This window comes from Phoca vitulina, unplaced genomic scaffold, assembly GCF_004348235.1.
Source record: "Phoca vitulina isolate PV1807 unplaced genomic scaffold, GSC_HSeal_1.0 scaffold12, whole genome shotgun sequence".
Taxonomy (NCBI): domain Eukaryota; kingdom Metazoa; phylum Chordata; class Mammalia; order Carnivora; family Phocidae; genus Phoca; species Phoca vitulina.
Genome location: NW_022589715.1, coordinates 43,409,880 through 43,423,013, shown reverse-complemented (window position 1 = coordinate 43,423,013; position 13,134 = coordinate 43,409,880). Strand labels below are relative to the sequence as shown.

The window sequence follows — 13,134 nt, the reverse complement described above, 5'->3', positions numbered from 1 at the left end:
CCTTCCCTTCATCATCAAATAAACTTTTTTTTTTTTTTTAATTTATCTAAAGGGCCTCGATTCCTTCGTCCTTTTTCTACTAGCCCAGAAGATCAGGAAGACTTAGTTCTTTCAGTAGTTCCTTCCCAGATTCCCTGCTGAATCATCAGGCATACTCACCTCCTTGGGATTCTGAGGACAGTACCCATAGACCCTGTGCTCACCTATGCACATGGCAGAAGCAGCACTGGACTTTGGGAAGCAGCATGCTGTGTTTAAGTCCCGGCTCTGTCATTTATAAACATGTGAGCAAATCAGGCCACTTAAAGTTACCACGCCACAGTGTTTCCCCACCTGCAAAATGGGGCAACACCTGCCATGTGAGATTTACAGGCTTATTGTAGGTATCATGTAAGAAAAGCACATGAGAAACCTTTTTTTTTTTTTTTTTTTTTAACAATTAAAAGCTCTACACATGTGAAAAGAGAAATGCAATGAAACATCTCCCCGACCACTAACAGGATATGGACCAGGTTCCTATAGAAATGTGAAGAGAAGGTAGATCTGTGCCTGTCTAGTCCATGGGATGTGTAGATGGGGTCTCTGGCAGGTCTGGAAAGCAGTGGTGGAGTGAAAAAGAGATGTGGCTCACATCTGCTGCGTGCTGCTTTAGGACTTGGAAGGCCTCCCTGCAGCATCTGAAAGAACAGGAGGCAGGCAGGTTGAATTCCAAAGCCCGAGGCTGCAGAATGCATTTGATGGTGTCTTTGAGGCCCTGTGTCCTTTGGTCGTCAGTAAAACAATGTCCCACCCCAAGTAGCAGGCCCTGATGAGTGCTGTTGATGGATGACTGGTCTCTGGATTCTTGGCACTTGTTGGAACACTGATTTGCCAGCAGAGAGTGTGCAAACCCCCACATTTTGGTAATAACCTAAATATCTGCATATTGTGAATGAGGAAGCTGAATGAAAGAAATCATATAAAAACAGAAAGTCCGTTCCCTACATATCCTTCCCCTCGCATTTTCTCTTTGCAGATGCAGGACTTTGAGCCGTGAGGATAGCAGGGCTTCCTAAAGGCAAGGGAAGGATGGAGCACCGCCCTGCTCTTGGGGGGCTTTTTGTCTCTCTGTGTGTCTTTCCATCGCTCAGGAATGTGTTCCTCTCTAGCAGCTTAAAGCCAGCGTCTAGCAAGCGCAGCATTGTGTTTTAGAGTTAAATGAAGAATCAGGTCTCTATAGAGATTGTGTCTCTGCTGAAAATTCTATCTCTGATTTCTAAACACCTACTCTGCCGTAGCGCAGACTGCCAAGGCACGTTCACTAGGGCCCTGTTTCGTGAATGGCAGGCGCTTCTTATGAAGAGTCTCCAGATTCTCCAAAATACTACGCTATGGAATGCATGAATGCATAAGGTGGGACTTAGACTCGTATGTCTTAAGCCCCAGAGGCGCCAGGCAATGCTTTCTCCTTTCTCTAAGAACACTCTTCATTATCTATTATCTATAAAGCATCTATCTTCATTTAGGGAAAACTCAAGCTACCTGGTTTCATAGATTAAACTTGTTGATGGCACTCACATACAGCAGTAAGAAAACCTTGGGGGAGGGGCAATAAAGACAATAACTTTGATCTTATCAACTGTTTATCTTAAACACATCTTGCTTGGACTGAAATACTCTGTTGATATCACCTCAAAGCATTTCTTCACACTATGGGGTGTGGCAGTAATGGGTCACTCCATGAAGTGATTCTATCTCAAAGTCTGCATCATCCCAGGTGATCACATGCCTGAAATAAATTTGCTTCCAACTATCATGAAATAAATTTGCTTCCAACTATCATGAAATTTTGCCTACTACACACTCCCTAAGATAGCCTCTTTTTAGAAAGGATTAAAAAAAAAAAAAAATCAAGCCTGGATATTAAGTTCCTGTTAAAACATTCATTTATTTTAAGAAATTGGCTAGCTATCTTTCAAAAATAGGTGATTAAATTACAGTTGCTGGGCATTTTCATTTGATTTAGTATTCTCAAATGCTTATGCTGTTTAAATGCTAGACTCTTAGCATTTGGCTACAGCATAAGCAAAGTGGCCACAGTAAAAGAAGTGACATAGCGATTCTGGGCCAGGATATACTGTTTCTCTTACCGAAATCTCTTTCAGCTGTAATATAGCCAGGTAAAGTTGGCTTTGCCTTTGCTGACATTTTCAGAGGCTGATTAGGCAAAAAAAAGTAGAATCATTTTCCTAAGATTCTCCTCATCAATGCTCTCTCCTTCCCTACCTTATCTTAAGGAGTCCTAATCTAAATTCAAAACAAAACTTCGAAAGAAAACAAAGTTCCACCCTAAGATGCATCAATAGCCTTTGTGGTTCAGCCCTGCTACAGGTTTCCTGGTTTAACTCCCCAAGGGAAAGAGGGCATAAAAACTGTTGGTTTTATGTATAATATCCTCTTGTTAATATCTGTGCCATCCTTTTTTGGATGAATCAAATGCCAGGAAAGGATTTCGATTTCAACCCCTTGTCTTTATGTACGTAATCCACCAAGTCAGTCTGGCATGATGAGAAGACAATCTATTTTAAAAGACTCTGAGGATAGTCCTGTTTATAACTAACTTCAACCCTTTCTGGATTTTTCCTTAATGGAGTGCAGAGCCAAGAAGACCCACTGTTGGAGAGAGGTTAATCTGTTAGTTGAAGAGCAGCCACAATTTATCAGGTCCTGTGCCAGAGGATTACATAAAGTCGTCTTAACAACAACCCTACGGAGTAGAGATTATAGGCTCTACTTTACTCTTGAGGAGGAAAATTTTACTCTTGAGGCACAGAAAGGTTTAGAAACTTGCCCAAAGTCAGTTAATTAGTGGATACAAGGGGACCTAAAAGAGTAATCCTTCATCTCGCTACAGAATTCCCAGAATTTCTGTGGTGTTAATATAAACAAACAAACAAAAAATCTTTAAGAAAAATGTAGCTAAGAGACTCAAACTCCAAAGCGTTTACCACCTTTTCTGAATGATGCCCCAACTTACAGTCTAATTAGAAGTGAGTGGAAGAAATGCTTAAATTTTTTATGTATGTCATATAATACCATGCATACATAACCAAAACAATTTGATTTTTAAAATATTCAAGGTTTCATATTTTAGAAATCATAATTAAAATCAGGATAAATACTCAGAGTAGTTCATTAATTGTCAGTCTTTTCTCTATACCCTGCCTTTAAAACTATACAATTTTATGTAACCATTTATAGGAGTCTTTTCATCTCATAAGACTACAATCATGTAATCAGATAAAATGCAACTATTCATTCTTAATTGTAAATCATGGCTGCACTTGCAAATTAGTCTATTATCACAGCAGATCTATCAATTTGGTGGGGAATGTATTTTCCTACTAGAATGAAAGAAGTTAATAAACATTAATAAGCATCTTAAATCAATCACTCCTTTACTCTTGATGTGGTGGTGGATATTGAGATTAATAAGTCAGTCAAAACAAAGTGATGAGGAAGGGAGGCACAAGGAAGCCTACTGATGCCCTGTGTAGTTAAAAAAACACGTTGCTTAAAAACAAATTGGAAGATAAGGATGAGGCTCTAAACCTTCATCGAATGACTCATTGGAAATTAAACAAAGTAAATCCAGATAGTCATCCTTGGTTGGTCCCCAATGTACTGCTGGTGATAAGAGCTGGAGGAGAAAACAAAATGCTCAGTCAGGATAAATTACATTTGTTGGTAGCAAAATGTAAGGGTTAAGAGCATGGGCTTCCGAGTGAGCCTGCTTGGGTTTAAAGCCAGGCCCCAGAACTTTAGTTTTTATAACCTTGTCATTTCTTAACCTTGGTATGCCTTAATATCCTTCTGTGTAGAATGGGAGATTGATAAAACCTACCGCATGGAATGCTGAGGATTAACTGAGTTGATATTTCGTTAAGGGATTAAAACAGCACCTGATGTATAACAAGGACTAAGTGATTAGTCAATAAATAAATGATGTCATTAGCCATTTACTACCACTTTCATAGCCCTAGTTCTTTCTCTGTGCAGCCTTTTTACTGGGATGGAATAAGAAATAGTGAAATACCTCTACAGTATTTAAGTCACTTCCTTACTATAAGGCGAGAGCTGAGTTAATTTCTTTTGTAAAGATAATTAAAATTTTTATTTTATTAAAAAGTAAAAGCAAAGTTTTATGTTTAAAAGTAAGATTACTGAGGCAAAGGTTTTATTGCTGGCAAGTACAAATAGACTATTGTCATATATTTCAATCTTGTAGGCACCCAGACAATCAATACCTTGTGCATATACAAAAATATAGGCTTCTGTATAAAGATGTTTATCAGAAATCCATCTGCAGCATTCCACTTCTGATTATGGTATAAGTTGTCCATCACAGAATCAAAACTTCTATTATCACATTTAGGACAAGTCCCAAGGAGAAGAATAAATGGGGAAACCAAATACATTATTTGCATATATAACAGCGTGTCCAGTTAACCACTGTGCTGACAGAGATATATTTATTGTTCATCTTATTCCAGCATATGTTACCAGTCTGACAGTAGCCATGAAAAATAACTGATACAGCGTATTGCAATTTTGAAAATGTTAAAGGTACACTTCAAGAGGTTAAGTCTAGAGTGTTGAGGAAAATTTCATTACTTCAACTTTGGAGAGGTGTAATGTAGAAAATGATCAACTTCCAATGAGTATGTTAGGGCATAACTAGTCCAACATGGCAAGACTCTCGGAAGTCAATGTGGAATTTCTATAATACACCTTGTAGGCAAAAGTTCCGAGGTATTTAAACTTGTCATGCTCCAGTATTATTTCTCTATGCCAGATTGAAACATATATGATAATGAAAAGGTAACGACATACAATGCCATAGACACAAACTAGAGCATTTATCAGATTAACAAAAGCAAGATGTTAAAAAATTGGAAAGATTAATTCACCAGGAAAGCTACACACTTCTTTAAACATCCTGCTGCATACCCAAATAAAAGTGCTAACTGGATACTCTTGGAATACTATGACACTGAACTTCCCTATTTGCCCTGAACATATTTTTTTAGAACAGCATCACAATCACTCAGAGTGATGTGCTTTATGCTTTATCCACCCTGTAAATAATTCAATCTTAAAGTAAAATTAGACATTTCAGAATCCAAACTCATCTCAGTTTTAAGAAGCATCAAAAGCACCACTTCTGTTTAGCAGCCCTGAATCCTGTAGTCATCTAGAAAAATATGTCATGATGACCAGATGGTAACTAATAGCCAAGACAGGCTGAACCACATAAATAATTACATGTACCAGTGTTAGTCCAATGGCAACTCATATAATCAAAACAACTGTGCAGAACTGATGTCCAAGTCAGTAAATGTCACTGCCATGTATTTTACCACACATTAAAAATCACTTCTTTACCATTTACTTAAACGTCTTATTTCTAGTTGCTAATTTTCAGAGGTATTTCATAATACTTTTTCTCACCAGTAGAGTTATATGAAAAAAAAAACAACATGTACACAAACACATAACAAAGTCCATAATGTGGGTCACATTATATAACACATTTAAACTACAGATCCCATAACTAAAAAGGGTCTAATACTTTTACTCTCTCTCTCTCTCTCTCACACACACACACACACACAGCTATCAGATTCATATAAGCTTCATGTAAAACTTGATATGTACATAACCATGTATCTTGCAAGTACCCTGGAGAAATACCTTTCTACGTTACCTTAGTTCCAATCCACAAATCCCACAGATATCAAGTTCACAAAAATGACAGACACAGCAGTTTCTTCTTATCTACCTGTATATTTAGTGATTAACACAAAGTTTGCTTAGGGATCATCATCTTTTAGTCATGAAGTATTTTATTATCATCATCATCATTTGATTAATGTTCTTTATCACTGTCTAAGTATAATGCTTTAAGTTGAATTTGAAAATATCCCTCATTTATTAATCCCTCCCCATCCTACTACCTATTTTCAGCTAAGTATCAAAATGTAGTATTAACTAAAATTTCTTCCACTAGAATGGAGATACAAATTTCACATATATAGTCACTTACAATTCTTAATAACTGTATTAGTTAGCTACCTTTTCTCGGCCAATTTTATTCTTAATGAAGAAACTTCTTTTTTTTTGAGAAGTGAATTGGAAAATGACGACACTGGGACAAAATTCAGGTCTCCTAAATTTAAATGCAGTATTAAAAAAAAAAGAAACCTTGCCTCTTATCATATTGTAGTGGAAAAGCAAAAGTACTGCGGATACTTATTAATTAAGTGACCCTGGCAGAATCATCGCCTCTCTAAATCTGTTTCCCTGTCAGCAAAATTGTGATCATAAGCCCTGCCAGGGTTATGATGATGATTAAATGAGACACTTTAAATGACGGCTCTGTGGATATATATATTTAAAATATAGCTGTTTTTACTAAGTTTCTGTCTAAAGCTTGAGGGAATTCATTGTTATATGGTCAACATTGAAAAAATTCTTGCATTTTGTGAGAGAAAGGAATATTTAAAAGGCTATTAACAATTTCTGTATAGGGAGATATTCTACACCCCACACAGACCCAAAAGAACTGGGAAAAAGGACCAAGTAAAGGAAGAGGGTGCTTTTCTAAGAGATATTCCTTAAGACCTCGGCTGAGTGGCAAGTCCTAGGCAAGCACCCTGAGCCTGGCCCCCCCATCATGGTTCCTGTGCACCTAAGTAAGCCACCTCTAAGTAATGAGGAGGACAACTGGAGGGCTGAGGGGACCTAAATACAATTTTTGCAAAAATATCTCCAGTTACAGTATGTTTACAATCAATAAGCCTCCGGGAAAAGACAACAGGAGTATGAGGATTTTAAGAGATTCTTTTTATCAAAGGAAACTTGGAACTGACAGTTGGAAATGATTTTAGTCCAATTTAAAAATTATGTATATGAATGACTAAACAATATAAAAAGCCATGCTCAACATTATCATTAAGGTCATAGCCCATCAGAAAACCGATTGTGTCTTTCATTTAGAAGAGACACAGGATATAGTGTAAAATGAGGCAGGGACAGCTGTCTCTGAGGATGAACAACATAACTGGCTGAATCAGAACTAGAATCCAAGTCTCCCGATTTCAAGTCTGTTTTTTCCACTTCATGTGTCTTCTCTCTGATATCTCTTCTAATTTTTTTTAAATTTTATTTTATCCTGGTAAGAACACTTAACACAACATCTGCCGGCTTAACAAATTTTTAAGTGTGCGACACAGTATTGTTACTCTAAGCACAAGGCCGTACGGCAGATACGTAGAACTTATTCATCTTGTACAACTGAAACTTCATGCCTGCTGATTAGCGACTCCCCACTTCCTCTTGTTCCCAGCTCCTGGCAACCACCATTCCCTTCCCTCATTCTAGGAGTTTGACTGTTTTAGATGCCACATATAAGGGGAGCATTTATCTTTCTGTGACTGGCTTATTTCACTCAGCATAACGTCCTCAAGGTTCACCCATGATACACTGAAGAAGTATGGTCTTTTTTTTAAGGTTGAATAATATTCCATTATCTGCATGTACTGCATTTTCTTTATCCATTCAATCAAAACCACAATGAGATATCACCTTATACCTTTTAGGATGACTATTATCAAAAAGACAACAAATTTAATGAGGATGTAGGGAAACCGGAACCCTTGTATACTGTTGGTAGGAATGCAAAGTGGTGCAGCCATTGTGAAAAACAGAATGGAATTTCTTTAAAAGAAGAACACACGTACACACACACATGCACAAAACAAAACAACAACCAAAAAACTACCATATGATCCAGCAATCCCACTTCTTTAGATCCAAAAGATCTAAAATCAGGATTCTGAAGAGATATTCGCATTCCCATGTTCATTGGAGCACTCCTAAAAATAGCCAAGATGTGTAAACTAACTAAATGTCTAATTTTTTTAAACAAACATTTATTTGGGGCCTATTATAGTCTGGGTATTCATCAAATCCATGGTCTCATTTATTCTTCCCTGAGTTATAACTCATATTTTAATTTTATGGATTGAGAAAACAATCTTAGTGAGGACAAGTAGTTTAGTAAATTTATACAAGGTTGGTAAGTGGCAGCGGCTAAATTTTCAAGTAGATACGTGTCTGTGAATTATCTTCACCAGACCAAGCTGCCTCAATAGTTTTTGTAGTAGTTTGAATTTAAGTCAAGAAGCCCCTGTATTAAATACATTTGCAAAACCAAACTTACCTCTATTTGAAAAATAAAAGACTTCCTGTTTTGTTAGAAATATATGCAACTTAGTGAAAAGCAATTGTGCAAGAAGCTCTTTCTAGAACATTAATATTAAAGGACAATATAATGTAATGTAGATAAAATCCACTATGTTGATGTTTTTATCAGATCGTTTCATGTTGAGTCCCAGATGACTGCCACACATACACAAACTTGTTTTTTGCATTTATGCTCAGAGGCTACTTGTTTTTACAGAACAAGGTTTGTTTCTTTGCTTAATGATTAACTCTTTCTAACAATAGCTTGGATTTTTTAAAACTAAATTGCAAACTTTCTGATGGTCCTGCCATGGGTACCTTGCTCCTCCTCTCTTACCTCTATTCCATTATCCCAATTATTATCTGGCCTTCCACAGTACCTGATGCACGAACACAAAAACACGCACATACTATGTATTTTCTGAAGGAATGGATGGACAATCCAAAAAATAAATATATTAAGGTTGGGGGCAACCAAAAATTACCCGAGAATCTTGGATTAGTTGGACCATGACTGATTCAAAGCTTCTTGTAGAAATATTAGCTGACCATCTTACCTAAAATAGCATTGCAGTGATGCATATTTTTGTCCAAAAAGCCAATGTAAGAAAGAGGTGTGGGGTAGAAATGTCTATTTCAGCTGAATATTCATAGCCAAAAATGTTTTGGGTCACACGTATGAATTAATTACTAGAAAAGCTAAATTTTTCTTCAACACTAAGTATATTGCAATAGGTTGCAACTCTCTTGGTTGATAGACAAAGGAGCAAAGGGATCACTGTATCATACAGCAACTTACATCTCAGAAAAACAAAAGAAAAACAAAACCCTCCTCAGCAGAATCAATGAAGTGAGCAGTGGGACATCAGTGAGGTGACCATCAGCCTCTCGTACAGTATTCATTCTTTTTTTTTTTTTTTAATTTATTTATTTGACAGAGAGAGAGCACAAGTAGGCAGAGTGGTAGACAGAGGGAGAGGGAGAAGCAGACTCCCCGCTGAGCAGGGAGCCCGATGTGGGGCTCGATCCCAGGCCTCCGGGATCACGACCTGAGCCGAAGGCAGACGCTTAACGACTGAGCCACCCAGGCGCCCCCGTACAGTATTCATTCTTGTTAACACATGTTGGAAGCAAAATGCTAGGCTTTGGTCCTTGCAATGATTTCTTCTCCAAGAGATCAACCATTAAAGCCCATGGTGGACCCTTTCAGCTGCTCTGGGCTTTGGGCCATGAAGCCTTGATTCTAACTCCTCTTTGACTTTGATCAGAGATTTGGCTTCATTTTTCGGTACTCCTACGGTATGCCTCAGTACCCTTACAAGGAAAATGTTATTCTAACTCCCTCCAAGACCGACAGCTCCTCTTAGAAGTTAGTGTATGTACAGAAGTGCCTCAGAAAGAGAAATGTTATAAATTCAAGATATAATTATTATTCTTATATAACAGCATTGGGCTACTTCAATTACAAACCACACTTTTAAAATCTGTTAACATTCCCTTCTGGGAAAGCCCTTTTGCCCTTTAATATTATAAGCTAATCATGACAGTATAATTTCCGGAGCTCATATTTGTGGGAGGAGAACGGCTAGCCCTGGTGTGCTCAGTTGTGTGATGGCTTTCTCCTTCCTTTATCTCCTGAAATTACTGAGAGGTTCTAAGCTAATTTCTGAAAGTATGCAGAGGTTCCCAGGAAAGCCAGGAGAAGAGATGGGAACCCGAGCACTGTGCTGACATCATTCTATGCTTGGCACGTATAGCACATCACTAAAGAAATACTAACTGAACACACTGGTCTATTCTGAACTCTCGCTGCTTTAAGTAGCATTCTTAATTATAAGCAAGCTTGCTTTTTATCATTAACAGTCATACAATTCTCTGTTTTTTTAAATGAAAATATAATTTTTTATGGAGGTATTCTCATCACTTATATTTTTAAGTACATGCAAAATAAAATGGATTCTGCGGTGATCTCAAAACCTGCTTCTCATATGCATTTTTTAAAAAAATCCTCATCATAATCTCTGCAACTGGGTCAGCTTGCAAAAAGATGCTCAGGGTAGCCATGAGCGCTTTCAGCACCCTGCAATCCTTGTAAGTGACACCTCATAATAGTGCAAATGAAGCATGGCAAGATGAGAAAATGAAGAAGAATGAACCTGGATAGTCAACCCAGCAGTTTTCAAAACATAGAGGGTACACTCAATTTTATTCCCTAAAATAACACATGATTTTTCTTTTACACATTCAAGCATATACATGCTTTCCCTATTATGAGAAAAAATGCTTATGACTCCAAGAAATTCTAATACAAAAAGCCAGGCTGGCCGATTTGTACATCAACATATGTATGTTTTCAGTAGTCTCAGATTTTGAACTAAACCTCATTTACACCTGCCTTGATTTTCAGCTACGAATTTATCATATTGTCATTCACCTTTGCTCTTCCCCTTCACCCTCGTCTATTAGGCTCAAAGATTATTTCCTTGTGGGTCCTTAGCCTAATTAGCTGAATATTCAGGCAGTTTATTGACCCAAGAAATTCAACATCACCTCTTTCTTACTAGGTTTCTTTTAAGCCACCACCCTGCCTGCCCTGCTCTCAGCCCCTCTGCATTCCCACCTTACATCTCTCCATCTTATTTCATCCCTAATGTTCCTTGATTGTTCTCTAGCCAGAGTTAATTCCCTCTTTTCAAGGAAGGAAAGGGATGAAGTATGAAAGATTCACGGCAGCTTTTATTTGGAGGAGGCTGGCTACTGACAGGTAAGTTTGTTACTCTGATTAAAAAAAAAAAAAAAAAAAAGGGAATCAGAAATCTTCCTCCAGAAGTATGTGTAAGGAGGGTGGGGAGAGTTTCAAAAACAAATATGATCATACAACCTTCAAAAAGGAAAGAGAAAGTTCTCTGACCCAAAAGAATAATACCAGCCACTGTTCACGTACAGTTTTCTCCACTATCTTCTATCCTTTCCTTTTTTCAATGATAGGTGCGCCTAGTTTTTCATTCACATACAGAGACAATCACTGTATTCTGGAGGGGAAGAAATGTTTGTAAAGACCAGCAGACGGCGCCTGACTGGGGCAGGAGCTGCGGTGGGAAGGGCAAAGGAGTGCCGGCTCTGCGGCAGGGCCCCTCGGTGTTCGCCTCTCTCCATTTCCCCAGGGTGCTCCCCATTCAGCTGCCTCAGCCCTTGGGAGAGGCAGAGCCACAGAAAAGGAGAAGTTAATATGCATATGAGATGATTAGCCAAGCACTACCCACTGCCACAATTAGGCGCCCCACCCCCTCGCATACCCCCATCTGGCTCACCTCACCCACCCACTCCATGTCTGCCCCTTCTGCACCCTGACTTGCCTCCCTCCCACGGGGCTCACACAATTTTGCACAAAGGCAGGGCAGTGGGTGGGAACAGCACCCAGGTAAAAGGAGCAGCAAGGTCCTGGAATACTGTGAGCAAGTGGTGAGAGCAGCAGAAACTCCTTACGGTTTCAGGGGGATCTAGCCTTTCTGTTATTCTCAGCTAAGAAGCCCAGGTGTGGGGCATCACTCCTCTCCATCCTAGCCACTCTGAACTAGAGAAAATTCTTGAGAGGAACCTGAGGGAAGGAAGGGAAGGGGTTCCTAGGACCCACAGCGAGGTGTGTCTCTAAGCCACTCCTAAAGAGGTGTCAAGAGAATTTGTTCTCTCTTCAGTTGGGTTAAGCCAGCTCCTCATCTCTAACCAGAATTGTCCCCAGGTAGGAAGCCTGTCCCTGGGGAAGAGGACTGTCCTGGTATAAGCAGCAGCTGCTCTGGGGAGAAGATTTACCTAAGCAGAGGGGCAAAGGATGGAAAGCTGAACCGAGTCTGAAAGAGGAAGGGGCCCTGCAGGGAAAGGGTGGAGGGAGGGATTTAAGTCTCCACAACTTTCACCCTGCCTTTTCAAGTAGCAGACTTGACACTGGGAGAGAAGAAACACAGGTAGTAGTGGGAAAGACTCACAAAAACAGTTTGATGTTTTATTTATTGGCAGTTCAGGGAATCTGAAACAGGCACTTATCTGAAAACGAGAGGAACCTGGCCTTAACATTGTTGGCCGCTCTGGAGAAGAAACCTACCAGCCAAGGCTCTTCTCCACACTCTGCTCTTTACAAAGGAACCTGGGGTCAGGAGAATAGTTTCCCTCTACTCTAACTTCTCCTCCAGGCAGACCTCCTGGCTTAGACCGGCCAGCACTGACCCACCTGCCCTCTCTGGAAAGCACTCAACTCTTGAGTAAGAAGGAAGCAGGACCTCCCTCATCCCAACAGCCTTCAGACAGGATCCGGGGAGATGGGTTTGGGCAGCTGCTCTGTTTAAAAAATAACTCTGCTCTGTTTAAAAAATAACTCAGTCCAATCACCAAGAAAGAGAAGTGTTATTTGTGTAGGTGGGTGGAGTAAAGGCAATGGTGTTCAAAGGTCCCCCCGGAGCCTGGCAGGGGGCTGGCCGGCCCTGGAGAGGGTGCCTCGGGGACTCTCCTACCTTCTCCAATTAAGGGAAGAGGTGGGGGCAAAAGCAATTGGCAGCGTGCTGAGTGAGTCCTGGGACCAACCGCTTCACTGTCACTGCGGTCCGGGCACACTTTGAAGGAATGTACAGGCTGGAACCTCTCCCTCCCCCAGGCCTGGGAAAATGGGCAGGAGGTGGGGCAGAACACACAGCACAGACAAAAGGTTCTGCAGAGCCCTCCTCTCTGTGGCGCCCAGGTCCCTCCGCTGAGCGCGGCGCCCCATCCGGCCACACCGAGTGACCTTCTGGCTAGTAACGCCCCCTTCCCGCGGGGCCCAGGCGCCCGGCCAGGGATGGTCCTTTAATAGGTGCCCAC

At 39.9% G+C, this 13,134-nt stretch overlaps 1 protein-coding gene across 40 annotated transcripts in view; it reads right to left on the bottom strand.

The window, feature by feature from the left end:
- The window catches only part of NRXN1 (neurexin 1), a 1,121,375-nt gene that overhangs the window by 403,089 nt on the left and 705,152 nt on the right, over positions 1 to 13,134 (bottom strand). The window lies entirely within an intron of this gene.